Raw genomic sequence first — 6,381 nt, forward strand, 5'->3', positions numbered from 1 at the left:
AGTTTAGACTCTTGAGCTATATAACCTGGTGAACCGCAAGTTAAAACCAAACATAGCTGGTAGGAAATACTGCTTCTGCAAGTGCTGAAGGCTTTCCAGGAGCTGGAGCTACAGGACTAGACTGCAGAGGAGAAAGTACATGAATGTTTGGAATGTCTATAGGCCTGGAAGGCTGCAGCCTTAACCCTTTTTGCAGCCTGGCTTGTTAGCCATTACGGTTTGGCTGCCACAGAGCAGGAGGTGGGGGTGCATGTGTGAAGCACTGCAGTAGGAGACTAAATAAATAAACAAGACTATGATTGTGGAAATGCATCTCTGGCATCCTCATAGTACCACATGCAGAGAAGAGAGATTTTCTAAGCTCAGATTTTCTGTGTCATCCACAGAAACATCTCAGATTTTCTGTGTCATCCACAGAAACATCTCAGATTTTCTGTGTCATCCTTCTTCCAGCAAAGGGCTGGAAGAAATCTCATTTAAGCTAATTACTGCTCCGTCATTTACTAATTCAGCTTCTTGAATTTTTTTCCTCCATGGTCTGGAGCCTGGTACAATATTAATTTGAAATTAACTAATAAAACTTTTTAATAGCTAAAGATTTCCTAGCAGAAGTGTGTTTCTCTCTAAGATTGAGATGTATATACAGCTGGGGTTGGGATTTTATTGAGAGCTTGAAAAGAGATGGGTGTAGTATAGAAGGAGAAACACTTGATGGTCATTTTACGTAATATCCAAAGCCGTTTAACTGAACCTACAGCCAAAAAAGGAGTCCACCCAGGAATTTAAAAAAAGAGATGCTAAATTACAGGGCTTGGGGTCCTCTTTCCTCCTAGTTGATTCTAGGTCCATTCATCATTCAGAGGCAGTGGTTTCTCTACAGTTGTGTGGGGGAGTGAACAAGAAGGCTGGATTAAAATTCCTTACATACTCCATGCCTTTTAAAAATATTCATTCTTCTGAGTAGTCACTGAAGAATTCTTATTATTAACTAACAAGTGCTCTATCCACTTGTTAGTGCTTTCTAAAGACAGAATGTTCATGAAAAAAGATTTTGTTTTATCAAGAGGGATTTGTTAGTATAAGGGTTCCTCTCTTCTCCTCCGACTTCTGACGGATGGGCAAAGTGGTGATTATTGGTTACTGAAAAGAAAGATCTGTTCTTGACTCTAAAATCACAAAGGGCTTTACTTTGGACCTTTCTCATTCAGAAACATTGGTGTCCCAAGCAAAAAGTTAACTTATGCCTTCACAATGTGGAAGACAGCAGAGTGCATGGGTATAGTTTTGCTTCATTTTGTACCAAGCAAATCCAGAAAGCAGTGTCAAATACATTGCTTTCAAACATAGATGCCACAAAGAAAAACAAAATTCTATCCTTAAAGCTGAAAAATCTCTAAAAGTACCATATTGTTATTATTATTATTGTTTACTTTTTTTTTTTTTTTTTTTTTTTTGGTGAGAGGGAGTCTTGCTCTGTCGCCCAGACTGGAGTGCAATGGTGCAATCTCGGCTCACTTCAACTTCCGCCTCCCAGGTTCAAGCGATTCTCCTGCCTCAGCCTGCTGAGTAGCTGGAATTACAGACTCATGCCACCATGCCCAGCTAATTTTTGTATTTTTAGTAGAGACGGGGTTTTACCATGTTGGTCAGGCTGGTCTCGAACTCCTGTCCTCATGATCCGCCCTCCTCAGCCTCCCAAAGTGCTGGGATTACAGGTGCGAGCCACAGTGCCCAGCCCATACTGTTATCTTTTATAAGATAAGTCAAGGTATTTCCAACGAAAAAAAAGATGTGTCTTCCCAAACATTTCACTCAATGACTCTCCCCGCCCTCAGTCACATATGGATCTTACAACTTCACACAAGCCGCTTACTTTATCTGTGCCTCAGTTTCCAACCTAGAATTGAGCAGATCTGAGTTAAATTTCTAGTTTCTTCATTTATTTCCATAACCATAGGCAAATTACTCAGCCAGTCTAAACTTTAGCTTTCTTATTTGTAAAAAGAATGAATGTTAATTAGGATCGGAAGACGCCAGAACTCGGCATAGGCTCCATAAATGCTATTTCTCATTTCTTTTCTTGTCTTTTTTTTTTCTTTTCTTTTCTATTGCCTGGGAAATTACACTGTTCCTTGGCAAAGGAAATAAGTTTTGAAAACGGAAACCAGCTGTGTAGCTCAGCTTTCGAACTACAGTTAGTTCATCCCCTGTGTCCATTCCCTTCACAGAAGGATGCCCAACTCACTGGGAAACCCATTCCTAATCATCAACCAGTCTCACTGTTTGAAAGCTCTTCTTAAAGCAAACCCACTTCCACTTATTTTGTGTTCAGAGACGTGAAGAATTGTTGATTGTTTTCTTTTAATATAAAATTACTCCATATTCTTAAAGAACAATAATAAGTTATCTTAGAATCTCTATAAAGGTGGTCTATTCCAATAATAAGCTTAAAAAGCATTTTTAAAGGAACTTTTTTGGTTCTTATAAGGCACCTCTTACAAGTATTTCAAAAATAACCAATTGCTACTTTTTTTTTTTTTTTTTTTGAGATGGAGTCTTGCTCTGTCGCCCAGGCTGGAGTGCAGTGGTGTTATCTCAGCTCACTGCAACCTCTGCCTCCCGGGTTCAAGTGATTCTCCTGCCTCAGCCTCCCAAATAGCTGGGATTACAGGCACGCATCATCATGCCTGGCTAATTTTTGTATTTTTGTAGAGATGGGGATTTTACCATGTTGGCCAGGCTGGTCTTGAACTCCTGACCTCAGGTGATCTGCCCGCCTCAGCCTCCCAAAGTGCTGGGATTACAGACGTGAGCCACCACACCTGGCCCCAATTGCTACTTTTCTATAAAACGCCTAACCCATTCACGCAGCTGTCTTTAAGAACATGATTATCCTTACTTTCAGCACTTTCATTGTTTAGGTCACTTTAAGAGTAGGTTTGCCTTACTTGCAATGAGTCTGTGTATGACCCAAAAAAATTCTGTCACCAGTTTAGAAAGGTGGTGACAAATTTCAGCAACAGAAATATTCCACTGGAAGTTCACATCCCAGCATATACATAAGCTGGGAATCAAGTATGCCATTTTTAACTAAACGAAGAGCAGGTCACACACATAGCCTATCTTCTAGTCATGGATTAACACAGCCTCTGTCAGGAGACGTGTTGAGAGTCCACACTTGTCCACTTAAAGTAGCTTTGAAACTCTGGGCTAGTTCCTACATGTGTCTGAGCCTCGATCTATGGCCTGCATAATGAGAATGATAATAATACTTATGCACGTGGTTCAGGGAAAGCATGAAATGTGCCAGGACAGGTGCTCAGTAATTATGTTGGATCTGAATGCCCAATAGTCTCTAACAAAGTCTTGTACCTTAATAATAAGGTAATGGCCCCAGATCTTGTCTACACACTTTAGAACAATCTGCAAGTATGGATATGTTTCTAAGGATGTGTAAATTCAATGTTTAATAAAAATGTAAGTTATGTTTCTAATTAGGTGGAATCAAAAAGAAGTCGATGCTGAGGCAACCATAGACCTGCTGCAGGGGTTAACTGTGGAAACAGCCTACAAATGCAGATGTGGCTTAAAAGCTGCTGGTTCTCAAAGAGTTTTGGATTGGCTGTGTTCCTTAGAAATATTTTTTAACTTTTTACCCCAAGGCAAGTGTTTCTGTGTCTGGTACACTGGCAGAAGGAGTTAGAATGGGGGAAAGCATTAAACAGATGGAAATGAGAGATCCTAGTGCAGTTGAATCTCTTGATGCATCTTTGACTCCCTTCTTCCCCAACTCCCCAACTATTCTCCTTAAGCTTTTCAGATGTAATTCATTCATGAAACCACCAAGCTGGGGAAGCTTGAACAAGTCTACACCAGCTTCTTGCCTTCATTCAAAGCTGCACTTGAAACAATCAGGAACCATGGCTACCTACCCTTGCAAGGGAGAGAGACTGAAGTTCAGTCTATTGCATGCCTGCACCGGGGCTGCACTGGGGACATTCTCCCCACACCTACCCTTGTAATACAAGCCCATATTCTTTTTTTTTTTTTTTTTTTTTTTTTTTTGAGACGGAGTCTCGCTCTGTCGCCCGGGCTGAAGTGCAGTGGCGCGATCTCAGCTCACTGCAAGCTCCGCCTCCCGGGTTCACGCCATTCTCCTGCCTCAGTCTCCTGAGTAGCTGGGACTACAGGCGCCCGCCACCATGCCCGGCTAATTTTTTGTATTTTTAGTAGAGACGGGGTTTCACCGTGTTAGCCAGGATGGTCTCTATCTCCTGACCTCATGATCCGCCCGCCTCGGCCTCCCAAAGTGCTGGGATTACAGGCGTGAGCCACCACGCCCGGCCAAAGCCCACATTCTTTTAGTGTGCTCTGGGTCTGTCCTTTGTGTTTATGGCAAATTGATATCCTGTCTATGGGAAATTTCCACTAAAGTGGGGAGTGCTGATATGGTCATAGCCTCTGTGAGGGGCAGCACTTCCTTGTTTTCGGCCTGATTAATCATCAGGTGAGTAGACATCCTTCTCCCCTGACTTTATCACTTCTATTATCCACTCCTGCTTGCCCCTCTGATGCAGTGGCTCCCAAACTAGAAAGCATACATCAGAAATACCTGGAAGGTTTGTTAAAACACAGATTGCCAGTCTCTATCCCCAGAGTCTCTGATCTGTAGGTCTCGAGTAGGGCCTGAACACTTGCAATTTCTAGCAAGTTTACAGGTGGTCTGGGGCTACACTTCGGGAACTGGTCCTCTAGTCCAACAATAAATCTCACTCTAGTGTTTCCAGTAACTTGCACTTACTCTTGCCTTTCTATATAATACCTCTTCCATTTTTGGAGGTGAAGTATAGCCATCTCACCACAGTTATGTGCTACTATTATTGAATTCTAATTGTAACAGGCACTGTGCTAAAGACATATATTATTTCAACTACAAATTTGGTATCATTAAACAGAAAGAGGTTAAGTAACCAAGATCTCACAAGTGATAAACAAAAGATATCAAACTCAGATTTATGTGAAAAATGTTTACTCTTTCCATGATTCCAGGGCTGGCGAATAGATTTTTAACTTGTCTGTCAACTCCAATTCATTGGCAGCAGCTGCCTGGAGCACTGGATTGAGGAGTCCCAGGTGGGATGGGTGCTCGGTGGGAGAGAGCTCTAGAACTGCTAAGCTACACTGCACGGGTGCGGGAGTGGAGAGCGGCAATGGGTATGTGTTGTATTTGCTGCCCCACATGATGCTTTGCCTTGTTCATTGATCAATTTTGTTAGCACCTAGAATCAGTTGAAAGACATGTATTTAAGTTTGTTCCAGAGGAAACAATAAATTTATTTCCTTGTCTCTTCCTTTCTCTGAAAGGTAAAGTTTTTGAGCCTATATTTGAGAAGGTGTAATAAACTATAAAGTGAAATGAAATATTTATGGTTTTTGTATTTGTGTCTAATGCATGTTTTAACATGATTGACACAATGCATTTTGTAGCTATTTTTCTGGAAAAGTCAATCTTTTAGAAATTGTTTTTCAGATCTTCAATAAATTTTTTCTTTAAATTACAAAAAAAAATAAAGAAATGCAACTGGTATATAGATAGTAGTAACCAACATAAGCATGTTGCTCTAAAGTGGCTGGGACAAAAGAGTTATGTTAATTATAGTCTTTGCATATTATGTCTTTCAATGTGACCTATCTAATGGATTGCCTTATATTGAAATAATCCAGCATGACTTAGTAAGAAGGTAATGACATTTCTAGTTTAGTTCCTCTCTCCATGTTCATATTCACTGTGGGACTTGTTATTTTTAGCGTCTTAGTGCTTTATATGAACAATGAATTAAATAATGTTTTTCTGCTGCATCCTAACATTTATTATAAATGTGATTAAATGACATATAACTTAATGGCATCTATTTTATTTGATCAACAAATATTTACAAAAATGTATCCCCAGGCACTGGGGGTATAACAACAAACAAAATATATTGTTCTCATGGAACTTACATTCCAGAGAGGAGAGAGACAATAAATGAGTAAACAAGGAAATTGTATATAGTGATAAAGCGTGTTCAGTGAGAGAGAGAAACTGTGTGTATTTGTGTGCACAAGTGTGCGTGTGTTTTGCTCTTTTTTAGGTGGTCAGGGAAGGCCTGACTGAGGAGGTAAGATCGAATATGGAAAAGAAGCCAAACATGGGTCGGTCTGGGAATGGAGCATTCTAGGCAGAGAAAATAGCCAATGCAAAGATCCTGAGGTTAAAAGTCCATAGGAGCCAGATTGAGTAGGCTAGTAGGGGTTTCAGCTGGGGGTGCTGCAACCTCTCTATTTCTGCCTAGAAGATGTTTGAAGATGTGCAGGTGGCAATTTGCATATACAATGCTA

The 6,381-nt window shown here is 40.6% G+C and overlaps 1 protein-coding gene across 9 annotated transcripts in view; it reads left to right on the forward strand.

The window, feature by feature from the left end:
• SCHIP1 (schwannomin interacting protein 1) overlaps positions 1-6,381 on the forward strand; it is an 819,796-nt gene that overhangs the window by 656,052 nt on the left and 157,363 nt on the right. The window lies entirely within an intron of this gene.

This window comes from Gorilla gorilla, chromosome 2 (assembly GCF_029281585.2).
Source record: "Gorilla gorilla gorilla isolate KB3781 chromosome 2, NHGRI_mGorGor1-v2.1_pri, whole genome shotgun sequence".
Taxonomy (NCBI): Eukaryota; Metazoa; Chordata; class Mammalia; order Primates; family Hominidae; genus Gorilla; species Gorilla gorilla.